Below are 22,576 nucleotides of genomic sequence, written 5' to 3'. Positions count from 1 at the left end.
AAGGCAAATTATGTAAGTTTAAGTTTCTTTAATTCCATTTTGACTATATATTTTTGTTACTTATACTAACTAGTATATTTTTATTTTTGTAGGACAAGATGATATCTCTTAAGAAAACTGTTGCGAATCCATCTGATGCATCATCTGTCAACAATGCTTAGATCCTTTCTCAAGTTCTTGGATCATGTTCTGGATATTTGAGGGGCTTAGGACGTTGCGTCAAGTCATCCTCAACATCATCATCCTCTTCTTGAGCCAAATCGAATGACGACAAAACTAAGGAATTTAAGGAAGCAACACTTGAGATAGAACGATTGAGGTCCAAGGAAAAAGAGTTGCTAGCCCAATTAGATCAAGCAGCAGATCTTGAGGCGAGATTAGAAGAGAACATGCAGAGGAGACTGGGGATGGAGGTACAAAAAGCTGTGTTTGAACAGTTGCAATCAAATATGTCACAAAACTCTATACCACCACCACAATTGTAAAAAATTATTTTTTCTTTCATTGTCTTTCTATTATTATGTTCCAAAACATTTGAATAATTGATGTTTGAATTACAATGTGTAATACTAGTATGATATTTTTAATTAATTAAATCATGTTCTGTATGATTAATACTGTTTGAATGGTAAATTACCATTTATAATTCCATTCGAATAAAAACAAACCCATTTGAACAAAAAATAACCAATTCGAACGAAAAACGAGAAATGCAGTTTGAACGGACATAATTTATATTCGAACAAAATTCATTAGTTCAAACACTATGTTCATTCAAACAGGTTCAAATATGATTATTTGTTGGAATCAAAATTTTATTTTGTTCGAATGAACAGGTCGGTTCGAACTGACAAATATTCCATTTGAACAACTTATTGAGATCAAATTCGTTCGTCTAAAAAAAAATTTCCGTTCGAATAGTTTCGAATGGTTCCACCAAATTTCGTCCCTAAAAATGATTTTTTGAGACAAAAATAAATTTCATCCCCAAACACCTTTTGAGACGTCTTTTAGAGACGAAATGTTTTCATCTCCAATTCTTTTTTGGGAAGAAATTGGGGTATTTTGAGACAAATTTGTTGTCTCAAAAAACCATATCTTTTGTAGTGTATGAGACTTGACATTAATTACTTGATCATGATCAGTCATGTGAGACAAAAAGTTCTATGGAAATCTAAAGTGTAAACAATCGGGAAAAACAGAGTTCTTGATCAATAGGAAAAAAAAATTAAAGAGTTGTGGAATGGAATTAACATGAAACCCAAGATCTGTTGGCAATTAAATCGTTTCTGGAATTAAGATAAAGTTGCTAATTAATTAATTTTTTAAGAGAATTATAGCTAGCTAGTTTGTAAATTTTATTGATAAAATGCTCACTTGTGATGGAAAAATGCATATTTATAATTATGAGCTATGACTTATAGCTTTTTAAAATTTTTCTAATATAATTGTAAACGAGATTTGTAGGTGTATCTTTGAAAATCAAGGATAAAGATTACTAGCATTACTCTTAAGTACTACTCAAAAGGGCATTCCTTTTAGGTCAACAGAAATTATATCACTAAAATCAATTTAAGGGTATTCATTTAAAAAAAATATAAGTGTAATTGAGTAATTATATAGAAAATGATTGAGACGAGATCACCTGTCCATGAGGTTTCTATGTACAGGATCAGGCAATGTTTTATTATTGTTCACGCATTGTTTATAAATATTAATGCATAAAAAAAAATATGAACAATGCATTAACAATTATATAACCAGTGCAAACCCTTCTCTACCCATATGTATCTCTCTCTTTCTCTCTCTCTCTCTCTCTAAAACAGAAGAAAAAACTATTTGGGTTCAAAGACCTTAGCCACCACCACTATTCCACCGTGCCACTTCATTTGCCATCAGCCACAATTAGCCTTAGATCTCTATCTCTGTAATACTCACCCTCTCTTACCTCAATCTGCTTTTCCCACTCTCTCACTGTTGGGGTGATTATATCTATTTATTCATTTTGTTGCATTGTTGTGTGTTCTCGTATTAACTGTTGCTGTTGTCAAGTCACATCGAGGGCATTTTTTCCTCATTCACACTGTTGTTCAGTCATAAAGGAGGGTTAGAATTTCCCACTAATTTTACTAGTTTACGGCTTCTGAATATGTGCCGAAAATTCCCTCCCTTGCACTGAATTATAGTTAGTGAATGCATGTTGGAGATTTTCCAATGTGATTAGTTAATATATCCTTTAAGTAATTGCCGTATTTTAGTGGACTACATTATAACTGATACATGTTGCTGATAATCTTGTCATTGAATTGTGATTATGTGTGTAAATTAAGATTTGTAATTTTGCTTGATTTATATGTCTTTTTGGGGGTAAGTGTGTATTATGACCCTAAGTCGAGATGGGCTGGTGGTGTTCCTCTGGTCCCTTCGAAGTGCATAAATTTAGTGATATCCCCTGGGTTATCTGTGAGCGACAACGGACTTGGATAAGACAGTAATGATCTTGGGTCGATGTTGTTGCCTCTCTGTTGGGGAAGATTAGAGGATGCTTGGCCACAAGGGTGATGGGCGCGTAATTGGGCATTGCTTGTTACAAAGTCACAAGCACAGTCATTATCCATGGTATGGTGAAAGAACCAGGTCGAGTGGATGGTTCATTTTGGTGTGAAGTCCAGCCTAACCTCAAGCCTAAGCCCTTTAGAAGTCTACCAAGTCCACCATAAAAAAACCATTGTTTTGACCCCTTAAACAAGACCCTACTCCCTTTCCTCCCTCCCACGTCCTCCCTCTTTCCCTCTCTTTCTCCTTCTCAGTGTTCCTTCTCGCTGTCTCCCTATGGTAATCCTATCTGCGATTTCACTCCTCGAAACTGTGAGTTTTGATGCAAAGCATGGGTATGGGAATAGTTATGAGCATGGAGTTCCGACTCCACCAGAAGAGTGAAGATTGAGATTATTCCCCATTGTAATCAAGTGTTGTACTTAACTCTTTCTAATTAGTTTGGGTTACTGTAAGAATCGATTTTTTATGGTTTGAGACAAGTGACTTATGGATAATCCATTGTGATGTAATTTGAATATATTATGGTACTGATATTTAGATTTAATGGCCTACTCTTTAATTTAGTTGCAAATATAACTATATACCATTTAGTTTTAGCATGTGCGTGCACACTTATTGCCACATCGAGCGAGAGGCGTATGATTCGTGTACCAACATCTCAACATCGTGCCGATGTGAGAGTCGGGGTACCACATTTGGGGATACCATGGTGCACACATTAATAAAATTAATGATTTGATTTTATGTGGGTGTGTGTATCATGATGAGAGGCGGAACCGGGAATTTTTTTTTTTTTTGGGGGGGGGGGGGGGGGGGTGGGGCATAAGTTCTAGTAGTCCCTCTCTATATGAGTACACGTGCATTACTAAAGATCTATTTAAAGACTTGAAGTAAAAAATCAATATTGTAACCGCTCAAAATCGATTAAATAATACAAAAGCCAATATTGTTCTACAAATTTATCATAAAAGCACAAATAAAGGATACAAATTAGGAAAATAGAAAATAAACTTCATTGTTGAATCTAAAACTGAATGTTGAAAGCCTTCTATTATATAGATAGGAATAGCTATGTGATATATGTTGCCTTCATTTCTAATTGTTAACTAACTCAATGGTAGCATGGATGTTAACAAAAACCAATCACAATTAGCTATTAGAATACTTGAATGGAAAAATGTCAACAAATAGGATAAATTAAGTTTCTAAATATACCAAATAGCTTATAAAAAAAAAAGAACAAGGAGTTTTCTTGCCTATCATGAGATGTGGAAAAAAAATAACATAATTAGTGTGAGCATGTGAGATTTTATTAATGACCAAAAAATAAGTGCAAGTCTAAAAACATTTTTGATAAAATAAAAGGAACTTGGAAAAGTACTAAGTAAGACTTCTGGAAATTTAGGGGGGGGGGGGGGAATCAAATTGTCTTTATATTGAGGACATTTAAAAAAAATTATGTATTAAATAAGGGTTTTGAAAAACATGGCGCCCCCACCCCTATATGTAGTTTCGACCTTCGATCCTAAGTCGAAATGGAGCAATATCTCGGTGGAGCTCGTCTGATTACTCAAGAGCGCATAAAGTTGAGTGACATGCCCAAGGTTGTTACTGGGCAACAATGGGCTCAGGTGAAACCGTAATGCTCTGGGGTCGATGCCTTTGCCTCTTTCCTGGTGGAGGCTAGACGATGCTTGGCCACACATTCATTGTGAGTAGAATTGGGTATCGCTTATTACGAAATTACACTATTGTTACTCATGGTGTGGTGAAGAGAGCCAAACTGTATGGATGGTCTGCATAGAGGAGACCGTGATGCTATATATCATGCAAATATAACTCATAAAATTTGATATGACATATTTATAAGCTAAATGACGGAACATAATTAGTTGGAAGTTTTTAAGATTTCTTTTGCTAGTTTGGTGAATTTACTCATCAATCCCTCCAACAGAACTTTACAGCAATGGTGCATAATACACTACAACAAATACAGTTTTTTGGGATGATAATTTTGGAACAAAAAATAAATACTTCTTGGAACAAAAAAAAAAATATCATCCCAAGGCCGTTCCAATAACAATGTCCCAAAAGGTATTTTCGGACAAAAATATCAATTTTGTCCCAAAAAAAAATCTCTTGGGGCGAAATTGAGCATAATCGTTTGATCACGTCCGAACGGAATAATATTTTTGGGACGTTTGAATTTTGTCCCAGAATCACATTCAAATGTTACAAAATTTACGTTTGAACATATTTTGTGTTCAAATGCGTCCTTCGTGAATAGTCGACTGATACCAGTTCGTTCGACCAAATAGGTATGAGGAAACATTCGAACAAACAATTTGGTCGAATAGTAAGACGTTCAAAAGAACCATGGTAGGATTGAACGATTTCATATCAGTAGACGTTCAAACGTTTAGTTCACGTTCGATGACTCGTTCAAATGGTTTCACTTACTGTTCAAACGTTTAATTTTGATTACATTTGAATGTTTTGTATCAATGTTCGAATGGTTTTAATCATCTTGTTCAAATGGTTTTTTCTCGTTCGACCGATAACTATTTTAGTTACCTAATAATTAAAAACAAAATAGACATACATAATATTTAATAAAATACATTACAACTTGTTCAATACCTATAAACCTAGTCAAATGTGAACTAAATTATTAAAACAGTAGTAGTACTAGCATTCTTTGTACAGAAATAAATCCCAAAATTTGTACATATAATGTAAATCACTTGCTTGGAGGTCTGAACTGTTACATAAACATCTGAATTTGGAGTTGCACATCTCTCCTAAACTCTTCTTGTTGTTGTCCTTGTCGTTTCATGTGCATCTCCATGTCTACTTGTTTCACCAATTGAGCATCTAATTCATGCTACATTGCAATCAATTCTTCAACCTTGAAATTCCCTTTGTCTAACGCTATATAGGTATTATACGCAAACCCGAACTATGATGAAGAGCTAAAAGGCTTTACATAGCGACCCAAACATCTAAAATACCCATAATGTTGATCCAGAACTTGTGTAAAAATTTCAATATCAATTGTTGAGAAATTTTGATCTAATGCCAATTCAATACGCAGGGTAACCATTTTATCCTACACATAAGAGAAATAATTAATATCATCACAGATAGTAAAAAATGTTTAATTAAAATAAATTATAATACTTACATAATTTTCACGAGTATCGGGATGAGTCCACTCTCCATTACAATTAGAATGTGATGCAGCATATAATTTTGTTAGATTATAATTGGTATCTGACTCTTACTACAAGAGACATTTATTAAGATATGAAGTCATTAGAATACCTCCAAATAACAAAATTATATACAATAAAAAAAATAATATTACAAATTTTTTAGAGAGGTGATGGAATGATCTTGAACCTGCATGATGATGAATCTTCAATTTCGATCTATTTTTTTTGTTTATAGAACTTCACTCCTAAATAGAATTTGTAAATATTAGGAAGCGAAAATTATAAATAGAACACATAATGCTCATGACACTTCGCCTTATATTTATGGAATACATTACACATAAACTCATAGATAGCCTTACGCTCCTCTCTACGATCAAAACTTAGTTCAAAGTCATCCTTAAAAAAATATATACACAAAGATATTATCATCCAGAATAGTCTAAATTTTGCATATACATTAAAAAATATTAATATAAATCAATTATTTAAACATTACCAAACAACGCTTTTTGATAAGCTCTTTCACATATTTGGGGACTATTTGCCATGAACTTGTAGCCAAATGTGCATAAGTTCGTGTAAGAGCACTCACGTGCGATGATGCATGCAATGATGCATGGACGGACTAGACAACAAAATGAAGCAATCGAAGGCATTCCCCACAACTATAAAAATTCTTAGAAAAGCATTAATGGTTTTTAATACACAAACAAATATTACTTCACATCCTAAATTAATACACAGAGAAGGGCTCGGGCCACATTTAAAAGGTGTTGGTGTTTCCTCTCAACAACACCATTCATTCTGTTGAGGGGTATACACACAAGAATTTTGGTGAATAATACCATGATCTTTATAGAAATTAGCCATATCGAATTCAAGGCCATTGTCAATCCTAATTTTCTTCACTTTCTTATTGAATTGAGTAGATTTTACAATGGGATTGATCCTTGGACTTTAAATTAGGTACATAAGAATGAATTAAATTCATCCCTTGTGAAAACAAATGTCCTAATCTAAAGTGTCACAGATAAAAAACTTGTTGTGTGGCTGCTTGATTGGCTCAAGTTTGATTGGAGAGAGTTGAAGAAGGATGATGTTGTTGTCATGGGAACAAAGCAGCAAGTAATATAGGCCAGCATGAACTTTGCATGTCCAATCATCATCCATGAATAGAGGGCCTAAATGAAGCATAGATCACATAAGAAAACTATGCATGTATCTAGTCTTTAAGTGAGCTTACTAACTGAGATCAAATTGAATGTAAATGAGGGCACATATAGGACATCAGTCAAAAACAATGATTCTAAAAGTTTCACAGTGCCTATGTGTGTGACTTGAGCCTTTGTACCATTTGGGAGCTGCACAAAGGCTTGTATGCAAGAATAAGGGTTGTCAAAAAAAGAGGTGGAGCACACCATGTGATCAGTCACATGTGACACCCCGACTCCCACTTACAAAACACGAGAATCGTGACGTCAGGATAATGACAATACGGGTCACGCATCCCAACGAAATGTGCTCAAATGTGTGCAACATGCAAAAATGCACAATAAAAATCGCAGCGGATAATATAAATAAGTCATCTAAGTACCAGAAGTTTAAATACAAATATTCAAAACAAATTACCTTTAAAAAGTTATACAGTCATCCCAAAATATATTACAAAGGCAAATGCATAAATAAGTAATAAGATGAATCTCGACACACGAGAGCAATCCCAGATCACTCCTCCAACGGAGCCAAGCTTAAGGCTCGTCATCCACATCTGTATCAAAATCTGCGATACCATAAAATGGTATCACAGGTAAGTAATAATCCAAATAACCACAAGATAAAAACATATTAATGCAACCAACAAACAGATCCCAAAACCTCATTTTTCCCGAAAACGATTATTTTCCAACACACGCCAAAATCCCAATTTGGCCCAAAAATATAATCCGTCATTTTCCCAGAAAATTATTCACACAAAAACCAACCATTTATCGGACACTGTAAGCGGGAATCGCAGGCGGGACTATACCACCATCCCTGCTTACCACCATCCCTACCACGTGCACCGTAGGCGGGACACAACCACCGTCCCTGCTTACCACCATTCCTACTGCATGCACCGTAGGTGGGAATCACAGGCGGGACTCTACCACCATCACTGCTTACCACCATCCCTACAGTTCATTTCCACACAATGAATACTTATCAGAGCATTGTAGGCGGGAATCACAGGCCGGACTATACCACCATCCCTGCTTACAACCATTCCTACCGCGTGCACCGTAGGCAGAAATCACAGGCGGGACACAACCACCATCTCTGCTTACCACCATCCCTACTATGTGCACCGTAGGCAGGAATTGCAAGCGGGACTCTACCACCATCCCTGCTTACCACCATTCCTACAGTCTCGTTTCCTTTTTCTCAAACCAGTCAATCCAGTCGTTCAAACACCCTCAAAATCATTTCACATGAAAATCCAATTTTCAAATAAACACATGGACATGAATGCAATTGTGACCCCCCAACTCCCACATACAAAAAAATACGGGAATCGTGACGTCAGAATGATGACAACACGGTCACGCATCCCAACGATAGTGCCAAGTGTGTGTACATGCAATAATGTACAATAAACAACGCAGCGGATAATTTAACAAGTCAACTATGTACCAGAATTTTAATACAAATATTCAAAACAAAGCATCTTTAAAAAGTTATACAGTCATCCCAAATAAAATGTATACAAGTTTCAAACCAAAAAGATTGATCCCAGATCACTCCTCGGGCGAAGCCGAATCCTCAGGCCCACCCTCATCCTCCTCTGTATCAAAATCAACATTACCAGAGAACGGTACCACAGGTGAGTATAAACTAAACAACCACGAGATAAAAACATATTGATGCCACCAACATGCATGCATATGATGAAATATGCATCAAATCCAAAATATCATTTTCTCCGAAAATGGATATTTTTCCAACACACGCCAAAATCTCATTTTGACCCAAAAATAGTAATCCGTCATTTTTCCAGAAAATGATCCAAATTAATAAAACCTCATTTTCCTAGAAAATGAATCACATAAAATCCTTTTATTCAACACACGCTTTTTTCTCAAAAAACAGCCCATCAATCCATTAACCATATGCACCATGATCTCCCCTAGGGATCATCTGCAAGTCCTGCCTTCGTAGCGATGCTCAATTCCACGCCCAGCGCGTTTGTGGCCAAGCATCCTCTAGCCCCCGCCAGCAGAGGGGCCACGGAGTCGGCATGAGACCATCTCGTCTTATCCCGTTGTCGCCCAGCGACAACCCAGGAGACGTCACTCAGTATATTCCGCTCCCGAGTGACCAGAGGAGCTCCACCAAGATAATACCCCATCTCGGCTTGGGGTCGTGATACATACACACCCAAAATCCTTTACATACGCACCCAGTTTTCATGAAACACATGAACATGAATGCATGTACACGAAAACCCAGTTTCCTTTACAAACATGATCATGCGTGCAATATGCCATGTATATGAACAACACCATACCAACAACCAACATTTCACAATACTAACCAAACACCCAACTCTGTCCACAATCCATCCGACCCCCAAACTCCTTGGACTCAGTCCGGCATGTCCAACCAGATCACAATAATATGAGTTAATGCAAAAATATATTTAAATCACGATAGTTCTTTGGGAAAATACTTACAGTGCTATATAGTAAGTTCCGAAGGATCATGGAGGTGCAAAAGGTGGTGACACAGCAACGTAACAGTATAAAATACACTGTGGCCATGGGTCTCAAAAATCCACTTTTGAACGGAGAAAATCCAAGACCCGAAATTGATAGGGTAGGGCTTAGGGATGTCGGTGAAACTAGTGGTGGTGGTAGTTTGCCGTGGGTGGCGGCGCAAAGCGTGGTTGAAGACCAAAAATACCCAAATCGGAAATGGGATTGGTTGTGCCTCACCGGTGACGGATCAGAGCTGGAGTTGGGTGCATTGGGTTGCTAGGAGGTCGAGGATGATGTGGTGAAGAAATGGTGGCCGGTGGTGGCGCGACGAAGGCGCTGGAGTGAAGAGAGCGCCGCGGCTTGGTGTGGTGCGTACGAGTTAGGGGCTGAGATTGGTGGGGTGGTGTCGCCAGTCGGTGGGGAAGCTGATGGGAGGGGCGGTGAGGGCCACGGCGGTAGTGGGCTGGGAGAGGCGACGCGGACGCACGGGGAAGGGGAAGGGGAAGGGGCTATCGCGTGCTGGGGGGAAAAAGCAGGGTAAAGAAAAAGAAAAGGGGAAGAAAGAAAAGAAAGAGAAAAGAAAAAGAGAAAAAGAAAAGTGAAGGAAAGAAATGAGGTCCAATCCTCACATCTTGGGTCACAAAATGATCCAACGAAAAATAATTTCAAAACAATAAGTTGAATAAAATAATTTAAACGTAGTGGTAAAATGAAAATAAAATAATTAAATCCAACAGTAAATTAATTTAGAATAAAGAGAAATTTAAATGCATAACAATAATTAATAATAAGAAAGCACTTCAAAATAATTTTCACAAAATTAAAAAATCATAAAAATAAACCAACTAAAAATCCAACAATTTTAAAACAAGAGAATAAATTTTTGAATTAATAATAATAAATCCTTCAATAAAAATATACTAAAATACGGGGTGTCACATCCTCCCCCCTTAAAATAAAATTTCGTCCTCGAAATTGACAAGGTCAACATTAAACTAAGACATGAATAAGATTTGACTAAGAAAAGACATAAGAAACATACCGCCAGAGTCAATCAAACAAATATGGCTACTGCTCCATCATGTCGGCTTTTCTCTCCCAAGAGAAATCTTGAGTCAACGGATCACCCATGACACTTTCACCAAAGGTATTGTCTTAGACCTTAACCTTTGCTCTTTCCAATCCACAATCTGCGTCAAGGCAACTTCATAAGTAAGGTTAGGCTGAAGTTCAATGCATTCAGGGTCGACAAAACGCGGCTCTAGCTGTCCAAAACTCTTCTTCAAAGACGACACATGGAACACATCATGGATATCCCCAAAATAGTCAGGCAAGGCAACTCTATAAGCAACTAGCCCAACTTTTTCTATAATCTAGAAAGGGCCAACATACATCGGACTAAGCTTTCCCTTCTTGCCAAAGCGCTTAACCCTTTTCATAGGAGAGACTTTAAGGTAAATCCAATCACCTACCTCAAATGATAAGTCTCTTCTCCTTGTATCTGTATAACTCTTTTGGCAACTTTGGGCTTCCGCCATTTTAGTCCTTATAAACTGAACTTGATCTTTCATTTCTTGAATTATCTCAGGCCCAATCAATTTACTCTCGCCAGCTTCATCCTAACACAAAGGTGATCTACACTTTCTTCCATACAAAGCTTCATACGGGGCCATTTGAATGGAGGAATGAAAACTGTTATTATAAGCAAACTCAAATAGCGGCAGATGATTCTCCCAACTCCCCTGAAATTCCATGACACAAGACCACAACAAATCCTCAAGAGTCTAAATAGTACGCTCTGATTGACCGTCTGTTTGAGGGTGATATGCAGTACTAAACTTCAACTTAGTGCCTAAAACTGCTTGTAAACTTTTTCAAAAATGGGACGTGAACCGCGGGTCCCGATCCGACACAAAACTCTTGGATATTCCGTGCAAATGCACTATCTCTTTAACATACAACCGAGTCAACTTACCCAAAGAGTCAGTGTTATTGATAGGCAAGAAATGGGCACTCTTAGTCAACCAATCAACAATCACCCAAACTGAGTTCTTTCCACTAGGGGTCCTCAACAAGCCCACAACAAAATCCATAGAAATATCATCCCACTTCCACTCGGGAATATGGAGAGATTGAAGTCTACTAGCATGTCTTTAAAGCTCAGCCTTAACTTGACGGTATGTGGCACATTTCTAAAAATAACATGGCGATATCCAACATACTCGTATTAGTCCCCAGAGGCACATCACGACCAGTATTCCTAGGGTGACTATGCTATCCAAAATTTCTTTTTCCTCAAGAACCTTAATACAACATCCAATAAACCCCAATGATTAGTAGCTCCATACAATAATCTGTACTAACCTCGATCGACTCCTATGCTACAACTTCTAAACCTCCATTGAATTCTACCTTCGGTAACCTAATGTCCACTTCCAAAGTTAACCATTAATAACAAATTTGCACAACCAAATGATTAATCTCCAATTACAAGCATCATCAAAAAAAAAAAAAAAAAAATTCAAGACACCACTAATTCCTCAGATCAGCACAAAATCCGAACTCCTAACTACAACCACAAATATCACGCTTCTGTTGCGCACTCTGATAATTCGCCACATGCACAAAATTTATATCCTCATAAAACTAACACCATCGAGTACAAGATGACTCCATATCTATTAACGAAAAACTCTTATCATAATTTAGTAGAAAATATTCTCTTTCCCAAAACCAGGAGTTATCACTCATATTCCTCAATTAACTCTCGCTGCCTTGATCAAAATCAATATTCCACAAAATACATCCATGATCATTGACAGGAAATCAATATCAATCAACCTCAACATCTCAAATTGCAAACAAGTAACATTACCCCAAAATACGCTCATCTCAACTAAGATAAGGAGCATACCTTAAAAGGCTCGATTCCAACTCGGCCAAACAATAAGAGCGCCTATAAACCTCTACCCAACAACCTAAACCCAAAAGCTCGTCACCTACATTCAGAATAACATCTAATCTAGTGGTGACTAAACTCATTACGAACCATCATTGACTTCACCAAAATATTATCAAAACATTCTTGGTAACTTGCCCACCTACTTCTACTCCTATAAGCTAGTATTAGTATGACTAGTTCCTTCAATAGCACATCACTATTAAACCTCACGGCAAGCCATACTGCTCAAATCTTCAATCCACCAAAAGCCATTGCAAAGCACCCATGGATCCTAATGATATAATAACTCACATACTTAATCATGTTATCCACTGTTGATGCCTAAGGTGTCGATTGGATTCGAAGATGAGTTGAGATGAGTTGAGATAGGTTGTGAATAGTAGTGAGATTTGTGAGTTAAAGTTGATGAATAGTAATGAATAGTAGTGAGATGAGTTGAGATGAATTGAAATGAGTTGAGATGGGTTACGAATACAAACCTCTCCTAAGCTTCAACTTCCAAGATCCTATCATACACCTTACATGACGACCCATCAATCTCTCTTTAAGTTAAATAACAAGGTTCTTAATTCAACCAACTGGACGCTCAATCTCTAAAGGAAAGTACAACCTCAAAATTTAAATTCCTTGATAACCTCAAGTCACAATTAATTCCTGTAGATAAACACAACAATTATTGCCAACCATCATTCTATTGAGTAACCCGCTTCGACTACACACTCCGATTGACTCACCAAAAACTCCAAGCCAAAATCTCTTGAATTTAATACTATTGTATTTATTCATCATCAACACATATCCAAGACACTTCTTCCAAGCAAAAAATGAGACAAGGACCCTTGTACTCTCCGAAATGCGTACACACTCACCACTACTACACATCGATCTCATGCACCCTTAGTCAAAACCAAAAAGCCTCCAAACATGCAAGTGATCCATTGTTACCATTTCCATCATTTGGAAATATATCCTCGAAATCAACAAGAATCATTTTCTAAATTCGCACCATCTATTATCCTTAAAATTGATATGGATTAAATCCTCAACCTGTCACTAACCTCGAGCTAAAAACAATCATTTTCTGAACTAGATCAACATCTTCAATCCTCAGAAAATACACAAACTAGATCATTACCTTCCATCTCCAAAGAAGTTCTCTCCTGAAAATTCTCATATCAGTTACTCAACTCTGATCAATCCTAATTTAATGGTTACCAACTAATCAATTGATAGAATAGACCAAGCTAGCGTACCAAGTCTACAAAAGTAAGAACTCAAATCTTATTATAATTCAACCCTTCAAATCTGCAATTCTAAAACCATAAACTAGATAAGAATCATTCCCCGAAATCCTCAAGATCGATGACCTTAAATCTAAAACATTCACCTTATAAAGCTTGAAAATTTCTAAAGTCCCAAATGTTATCAAACTGCTTAACAAAGTCGGCAAGATCAAAAACTTCTAATTTGAGTATTCCTTCAAATGCTTGTTGAACCTACCACCTTAAATACAATAAACTTATTTCCTAAAAATTATAGGACCTCAAACCTTAGATGAACTTCTCATAAATCTAACCTTGAAGTTCGTTGAACTTACAACCTCCTATTCTAAAGCCTCATGTCATCTCCACAAAATCTAAAACCTCAATTATCCTATTCCCAAAGATCATCCAGACCATGTCGTTCCCTTCAAATCTCGATATTAAAAACAAATCAATCGCCAAGAGTTCAGGCCTACGACACTAAATGTTCAACCCTAGCAATAACATTCTCGATCATATCATCTTCCTGCCATAGCCTAACCATTAACCCCACTTTCAACTCAAGCAAATTAAAATATAACTGTAGCAAAATAAATTAAAATACGACAATACAACATAAAATAAAGTAGAATAAAACCAACAATAAAATATCATAAGACAAAATGAAGAAAACAATGAAGCAGTACACAATAAAATAATTAAAAGAAATAAATAAAATAACCTACCATAAAATAAAACAAATAATATAAAATAAACAAACAAGTAGTATACAATAAAACCAATAGAAACAACATACGTTAAATTAAAAAATTTAACTTACAACCTAAAAATAAATAAAATTTCTGGTACTTCATCTAAGGGACATGTGGGTTTACCCAAAGCCGACCTGCTCTGATACCACCTGTGACGCCCCGACTCTCACGTACAAAAATACGGGAATTGTGACGTCAGGATGATGACAATACGGTCACGCATCCCAACGAAAGTGCCAAGTGTGTGTACATGCAACAGTGTACAATAAACAACGCATTGGATAATTTAACAAGTCAACTAAGTACCAGAATTTTAATAGAAATATTCAAAACAAAGCATCTTTAAAAAGTTATACAGTTATCCCAAATAAAATGTATACAAGTCCCAAACCAAAACGAGTGCTCCCGGATCACTTAACCACCACGAACCCATTGAAGTCGCGGCGTTCCATGCACCACTACGCCGCCGTCGCGCCACCTCCAGTCACCATCTTCCTACCACTTCATCCTCGACCTCTTAGCAACCCATTGGACCCAACCCCACCTCCGATCCGCCATCGGTGAAGCTCCACCATCCACTTTTCCGATTTGGGTATTTTGGTCTTCTACCGCCCATTGCGCCGCCACCCACGGCCAACCTTCACCACCACTAGTTTCACCGACCTCCCTAGGCCCTACCCTATCATTTTTAGGTCTTCGTTTGTCTCCGTTGAAAAGTGGGTATCTGTGACCCACGGCCACAGTGTATTTTACACTGTTCTGTAGCTGTTTTTCCACTTCTTGCAGCTTCGTGATCCTTCGAAAATTGCTTTATAGCGCTGTAAGTATTTCTTCAAAGAATTCTTGTGAATTTAACGTATTTTTGCACTAACACATTTCACTGTATTTGAACTGTTGATTGGTTTTGCCGGACTGAGTCCGAGGAGTACGGGGGTCTGATGGATTGGTGATTGGAGTTGTTTGGTTGGATTTGATTGGATTGGTAATTGTTGGTTTGGATATTGTGTTGGTTCATGTACATTGCATTTGGCACGCATGATCATGTTTGTAAGGGAAAACTGGGTTTTCGTGTATTGCATTCATGTTCATGTGTTTATGAAAACTAGGTTTTCATGTGAGTATGGAATTTGGGTGCGTGTGTATCACGACCCCAAGCCGAGACGGGGCATTATCTCGGTGGAGCTCCTCTGGTTACTCGGGAGCGGAATATACTGAGTAACGTCCCCTGGATCGTCGCCGGGCGACAATGGGATCGGACGAGAGATTCCTGTCGACTCCGTGGTCCTTCTGCTGGCGGCGACTAGTGGATGTCTGGCCACGTACGCGCTGGGCGCGGAACTGGGCATCGCTTGTTGCGTAGTGGGTGCTTGGCTACGAACGCGCTGGGCGCAGAACTGAGCATCGCTACGAAGCCAGGACGTGCGGATGGTCCCTAGGGGAGGCCATGGTGCATAGGGTAATAACGGATTAATTGGCTATTTTCTTGGAAAATAGTGTGTGTTGGATTTTGTGTAAATCATTTTTTGGGAAAATGTTTTACGAATTATTTTTGGGCCAAATGGGATTTTGGCGTGTGTTGGAGAAATTATCATTTTCGGGGAAAATGATGTTTTGAGGAAAATGCATATTTCATCGTATGCATGCATGTTGGTTGCATTAAATACATTTTATTTTCTGAGAATTATTTGGGTTATACTTACTTGCGGTACCATTATGTGGTAACGCAGATTTTGATGCAGAGGACGAGGGTGAGCCTGAGGAAACGGCTCCGCCCGAGGAGTGATCTGGGATCACTGGCTTTGTTATTGTATTTTACTCATTTGTATTTGGGACATGTGTTAAACTTTATTTTGGGATGACTGTATAAATGCTTTTAAACCTCTTCTGATATTTAGATTGTATTTTAAATTCTGGTACTTAGTAGATTTAATTATCCGCTGCGTTTTTATTGTACACTATTGCATGTACACACACTTGGCACTTCGTTGGGATGCGTGACCGTGTTGTCATCATCTCGGCATCTCGATCCCCGTGTTTTTTTTATAAGGGGGATTGGGGGCGCCACAACAGCCCATCAATCTATTAACCATATGCATCATGATCTCCCCTAGGGATCATCTACAAGTCCTGGCTTCGTAGCGATGCTCAGTTCCGTGCCCAGCGCGTTCGTGGCCAAGCACTCACTACGCAACGAGCGATGCCCAGTTCCGCGCCCTGCATGTTAGTGGCCAAGTATCCTCTAGCCCCCGCCCAGCAACAACCCAGGGGATGTCACTCAGTATATTCCGCTCCCGAGTGACCAGAGGAACTCCACCGAGATAATACCCCATCTCGGCTTGGGGTCATGATACACACGCACCCAAAATCCTTTAACACATAAAAACTCAGTTTTTATGAAACACATGAACATGAATGCATGTACATGAAAACCCAGTTTCCTTTGCAAATATGATCATGCGTCCAATATGCCATGTACATGAACAACACCATACCAACAACCAACATTTCACAATACCAACCAAACACACAACTCCGTCCACAATCCATCCGACCCCTGAACTCCTTGGACTCAGTCCGGCATGTCCAACCAGATCACAATAATATGAGTTAGTGAAAAAATATATTTAAATCACGATAGTTCTTTGGAAAAATACTTACAGTGCTGTATAGTAATTTTTGAAGGATCATGGAGGTGCAAAAGGTGGCGACACAGCAACGTAACAGTGTAAAATACACTGTGGCCGTGGGTCTCAAAAACTCACTTTTGAACGGAGACAATCCAAGACCCGAAATTGATAGGATAGGGCTTAGGGATGTCGGTGAAGCTAATGGTGGTGGTGGTTTGCCGTGGGTGATGGCGCAAAGGGTGATTGAAGACCAAAAATACTCAAATCGAAAATGGGGTTGGTTGTGGCTCACCGGTGACGGATCGGAGCTGGGGTTGGGTGTATTGAATTGCTAGGAGTTCCAGGATGATGTGGTGAAGAAATAAGGGCCGGTGGTGGCGTGACGGCGGCGCTGGAGTGAAGAGAGCGCCGCGGCTTGGTGTGGTCAATAGGGGCTATCGGCGGCGAGTTAGGGGCTGAGATTGGTGGGGTGGTGTCGCTGGTCTGTGGCGAAGCTGATGGGAGGGGCGGTGAGGGCCACAGCGGCGCAGCAATGGTGGGCTGGGAGAGGCGATGCAGACGCACGGGGAATGGGAAGGGGCTGTCGCGCGCTAGGGGGAAAAAGCGGGGGAAAGAAAAAGAAAAGGGGAAGAAAGAAAAGAAAGGGAAAAGAAAAAGAGAAAAAGAAAAGTGAGGGAAAGAAATGAGGTCCAATCCTCATATCTTGGGTCACAAAATGATCCAATGAAAAATAATTTCAAAATAGTAAGTTAAATAAAATAATTTAAACGTAGTAATAAAATGAAAATAAAATAATTAAATCCAATAGTAAATTAATTTAGAATAAAGAGAAATTTAAATGCATAACAATAATTAATAATAAGAAAGCACTTCAAAATAATTTTCACAAAATTAAAAAATCATAAAAATAAACCAACTAAAAATCCAACAATTTTACAACAAGAGAATAAATTTTTGAATTAATAATAATAAATCATTCAATAAAAATATACTAAAATACGGGGTGTGACAACAATCATACGAAAATCCTGTTTTTATTTACAAACATTAACATGCATGCAAATATGTCATATACATGAAACAACACCAATACCCAATAACCAACTAATGACAACACAATCCAATCACACAAATAACTCCATCCTCCAATCCATCCGACCCCCGTACTCCTCGGACTCAGTCCGGCATAACCAACCATTTCACAAATAAAATGAGTTAGTGCAAAAATACATTTAAATCACGAAAGTTATTTGGGAAAATACTTACAGCGCTATAATATAATTTTCGAATGATCACGGAGCTGCAAGAAGTGATGGCATGGCAACGTAACAGTGTAAAATACACTATGGCCGTGAGTCTCAAAAATTCACTTTTGAATGGGGACAAACCAAGACCCGAGTTTGATAGGGTAGGGCTTAGAGATGTCGGTGAAGCTGGTGGTGGTGGTGGTTTGCCGTGGGTGGCGGCGTTGAGGGCGGTTTAAGGCCAAAAAGCCCAAAACGGAAATGTGAATGGTGGAACTTCGCTGGTGGAGGATCGGAACTAGGGATGGGTGGGTTAGGTTGCTAGGAGGTCGAGGATGAAGTGGTGAAGAAATGGTGGTCGGAGGTGGCGCGACGGCGGCGCGCGAGCTCAAAGGGCGCCGCATCTTTGCATCGTGCGAGGGAGGTAACGGCGACGAGGGAGGAGCTGGGAATGGAGGGGGATGGCCGCCGGTGGGTGGAGAATGAGGTGGAAGGGGCAGTGAGGTGCACGGCAGCGCAGAAAATTTACAACCCAAATGGGTTTCACACAGCCATCGGAGAGAGACAGAGAGCTTGGGGAAGGGAATCCGGGGTGGGGAAGGTCGCCGAAGGGTGGGCAAGGGAATGGGAGGGGCAGTGTCACCGGACGGTGGCTCACGGCTGCAGGCTGGTGGATGACGCACGGACGGGGAGGGGGAGAGCTGTGCGGGTGCGGGAGAGAGGAGAGAGAGAGAGGAGAAAAGAAAAATGAAGAAGAAAGAAAAGAGAAGGAGAAAAGGAAAAGGAAAAGGAAAAAATAGAAGGAAAGAAATGAGGTCCAATCCTCACATCTTGGGTCACAAAAATGATCCAACGAAAAAGATTTCAAAATAGCATCTCAATTAAAATAATTTAAACGTAATGATAGATTGAAATTAAAATATTTAAATCCCACAATAAATTAATTTAAAATAAAGAACGATTAAATTGCATAACAATAATTAATATTAAGAAACATAACAAATTTAATTTTCTCAAATTTAAAAATCATAAAAATAAACCCACTAAAAATTCAACAATTTTAAAATAAGAGAATAAATTTTTGAATTAATAAAAATAATCCTTCAATAAAAATACACTAAAATACGGGGTGTTACATGGCTCCTGTGTCCATGATCCATGATGTGTTATAAACATCAGGGTGCTCATGTTGGGAAGATGAACTATTTTTGCAGTGATTCACAATACTAAGATGGGAGTGATTAGCAGATAACAAAAGAGTGGAGAGACAGTGATAATTACCAGCTAAGTTCAAGTATGGCGTGATTGAGGAACTTATTTCAAAAGTATCTGGTTTGGCAGGAGTAGGAGTAGGCAGTATTGACTTGGTTTGTCCCAAGTTCAGCTCAAGGAATGAAGCATTGACAAGTGCCATAAGATGCTGTGCTTGTGCTTGAGAGAGATTCAATAAAGAGGCACTTGGAGTAGGCGTTTCCTGAGGTGAAGTGGTAACCTGTCCGGTAACTTGGTTTGTAGAATATGATGCAGCAGGGTTACTTCCAAACTTGATTTTGGTAAACTTAAAGTTTAGTGGGAATCCTACTAATCTATAGCACTTACCATTTGCATGTCAAACCTTACCACAGTGGTGACAAACTAGGTCTGATTTTTCAATTTTCTTTAGGAAATTTTGGGAGGCAAGAAGAGTAGAAGGCTCTGAGATGGGCAAGGCTACGTTCCTTGCTTGCTTTTGTCTTTCTTCTTGTAAAATTAGTGAAAAGGTTTTGTCCAATGAAGGCAAGGGATCTGTCCCCTTACGGAATCATAGCTATCATTTAAGCCCATTAAAAACCTAAAGACATAATCTCCTTGTTGGACCTCACCAATAGTTTTTAAAGCATCATAGGTACACTTTCCACAAGAACAACAAGGAAGAGGTATGTAATTGTGTAACTTTTCCCAAATAGCATTAAGTGGTGTGATGCAATCACTTACAGAGAGATGTCCTTGAACAATGCTACTAAGTTTGTTTTGGAGGTAATAAATTCGAGCTTCATTAGGTTGAGCAAATCTTTCTTTAAGTTTGTCCCAAACCAATTTAGTTGAGGTCATGAAAAATACATTAGATGCAATATCCTTTGAAACAGAGTTTAGGATCCAAGCAAGTAAGATGTTGTTGCATCTCAGCCATGACACATATGAGGGATCTAACAACTCAAGAGTAGAAATGGTGCCATCCAGGAAGCCTAACTTGTTTTTGATTGAAATGGAAAGCAAGAATGATCTACTCCAAGATATGTAATTCAAACCAGTTAATGGGGGTGAGACAATGACAGTGTTTGCATTGTCACTATGATGTAGAAAGAAGGGACTGCTTGGGTCCTTAGCAAGGAAAATAGGATAAGAAGAGGAGAGGGATGTCCTAGCTTAGGAAATGAAGTTTGTCTGCAAACTTAAGCAAATACAACATGACAACTAGCTTGCTCTGATAGCATGTTAGAAGAGAAAATAAGAACTCGAAGTGAATCCATAATATGGAGAAAATCTTATTCTCATTGAATTAATTACTAATACAAAGTTTTGCTATATATATACATTACAGAAAACAGGAAAGGAAGAGCCATAAAGTTAACTTTTTATCTTCTGCTAATTTACATGTAATCTTCTGCAGTCAGTTGGATTAGGCATTGGTTTACATGTATTTCATTACTTTATCTGTTTTTGTGTGCAATCTATGTAGTCTTTGAGAGTGATCTGTCACCACATGCTTTTTTTTTTTTTCTGTTGCCTTGCTTTTCTGTGCCACTGCTTTACACCTTTTAGCTGCTGCATTGTGCTTTTTGTCAACTTGGTTGTTGCATTGTACTTCCTGCATGTTGTGGTGGGTTTGTTCAGTGTTCTCATGTCTCTTTTCCTTGTATTAATCATATTTTGTTTCGTGAAAAGCTGTAGATGATAATGTATGTACCCTACACAACAATTTTTTATTATCTAATATGCGGTACGTGAATGATCATAGAATATATAGTAGTGAACACTACTGATCATAGCCTTTTTTTAATATAACTTGGAGGACAGCACCTCTTGATTTTTATTGACGCTCAATTATGGCTGAGCAAACCGTGGTAAACAACCAATTAAAAAGGAAATCAACAAAACAACTAGAAAGAGGAACAAAGCTATGATTTTTAATGATCATAGCCTTGAGATCATGCATAAAATGGTTTTCTTTTTTTAAATTAAAAAAAGAATGTCTACACAAGATATATGTCAGTTTTTTATTATTTGATTAACGGATGATACATGATTAATACTAGCTAGGAATTACTTAGTCGGGGAGTAAAAAAATTCGATAAAAATAAACTCACAAATTGATGTGATACATTAAATTGTAAAGCTACTTTTATTGTAAAGTAAATCTAACCTATTATATGAAGCATGTCAATTTATAGGTTTCTTTTTGTTAGATATTCTTGTAGCTATAGCACTTCTGGAGACCAAAAGCCCCCACTTCATTTTCAATGTAAAATTTAAGTTAAACTGTAACACCCCGTACTCAGAGGATTAGGAAATTAATTCATGTAATTTAAAATCACATCCAAACTACAAAAGTATAAACTCCAAAGACTCTATCACATAAAACTCAATTGTTCAAATCAAACGTATACATTCTTCTACAAGAACATCAATGACTACAACATAATTAATTTAGAACACGACAAATTATGTACTCTCAATAACAGTGCATCAATATCCCAAAATAACCGTACAACATTGAAAAAATAATGGAATAATTAGATTAAAGACGTATTTTTTTTAAGATTAGGACGTTACATAATTTGTAAATTTTATTGATAAAATGCAGCTTACTTGTGATGGGGGAATATTGTTTTACAATTATGAGCTATGACTTTAATTCATATCAAACCCAGGTTCTTAGAACCACCTAAGTCATTATAAGTTTATAATGACTTAGGTGGTTCTAAGAACCTGGGTTTGATATGAATTATAAGTTTTGATCCTACAGGAGACTCGTCTTCATGTGCATGAATTCGAAATCTGAAAGTTCAAAATGGGCTTTTCAGAATTGTTTAGTTGTAGATTGTTCTGGTTGAAAGGGAGGGATTGCATTGTTATGGGGTAATGACATAAACTTATCTATTCTTAATTATTCCTATTGTCGTGTTGATGCTATTATTGAGGATGATTATATGAGGGGTCTTAGTTTTTTACGGTATT

The 22,576-nt window shown here is 37.9% G+C and overlaps 1 protein-coding gene and 1 long non-coding RNA gene across 2 annotated transcripts in view; one reads left to right on the top strand and one right to left on the bottom strand.

The window, feature by feature from the left end:
• The window catches only part of LOC121243255 (class V chitinase-like), a 97,393-nt gene that overhangs the window by 10,161 nt on the left and 64,656 nt on the right, over positions 1–22,576 (bottom strand). The window lies entirely within an intron of this gene.
• LOC121243256 lies at positions 15,277–16,391 on the top strand. Its single transcript, XR_005936084.1, has 2 exons — positions 15,277–15,307; positions 16,215–16,391. It is a non-coding gene; the product is annotated as an uncharacterized LOC121243256 (long non-coding RNA).

The sequence above is a fragment of the Juglans microcarpa x Juglans regia genome, chromosome 8D (assembly GCF_004785595.1).
Source record: "Juglans microcarpa x Juglans regia isolate MS1-56 chromosome 8D, Jm3101_v1.0, whole genome shotgun sequence".
NCBI lineage: Eukaryota > Viridiplantae > Streptophyta > Magnoliopsida > Fagales > Juglandaceae > Juglans > Juglans microcarpa x Juglans regia.
Note: the sequence above shows the minus strand (reverse complement) of the source record. Positions and strands in the feature narration are given on the sequence as shown.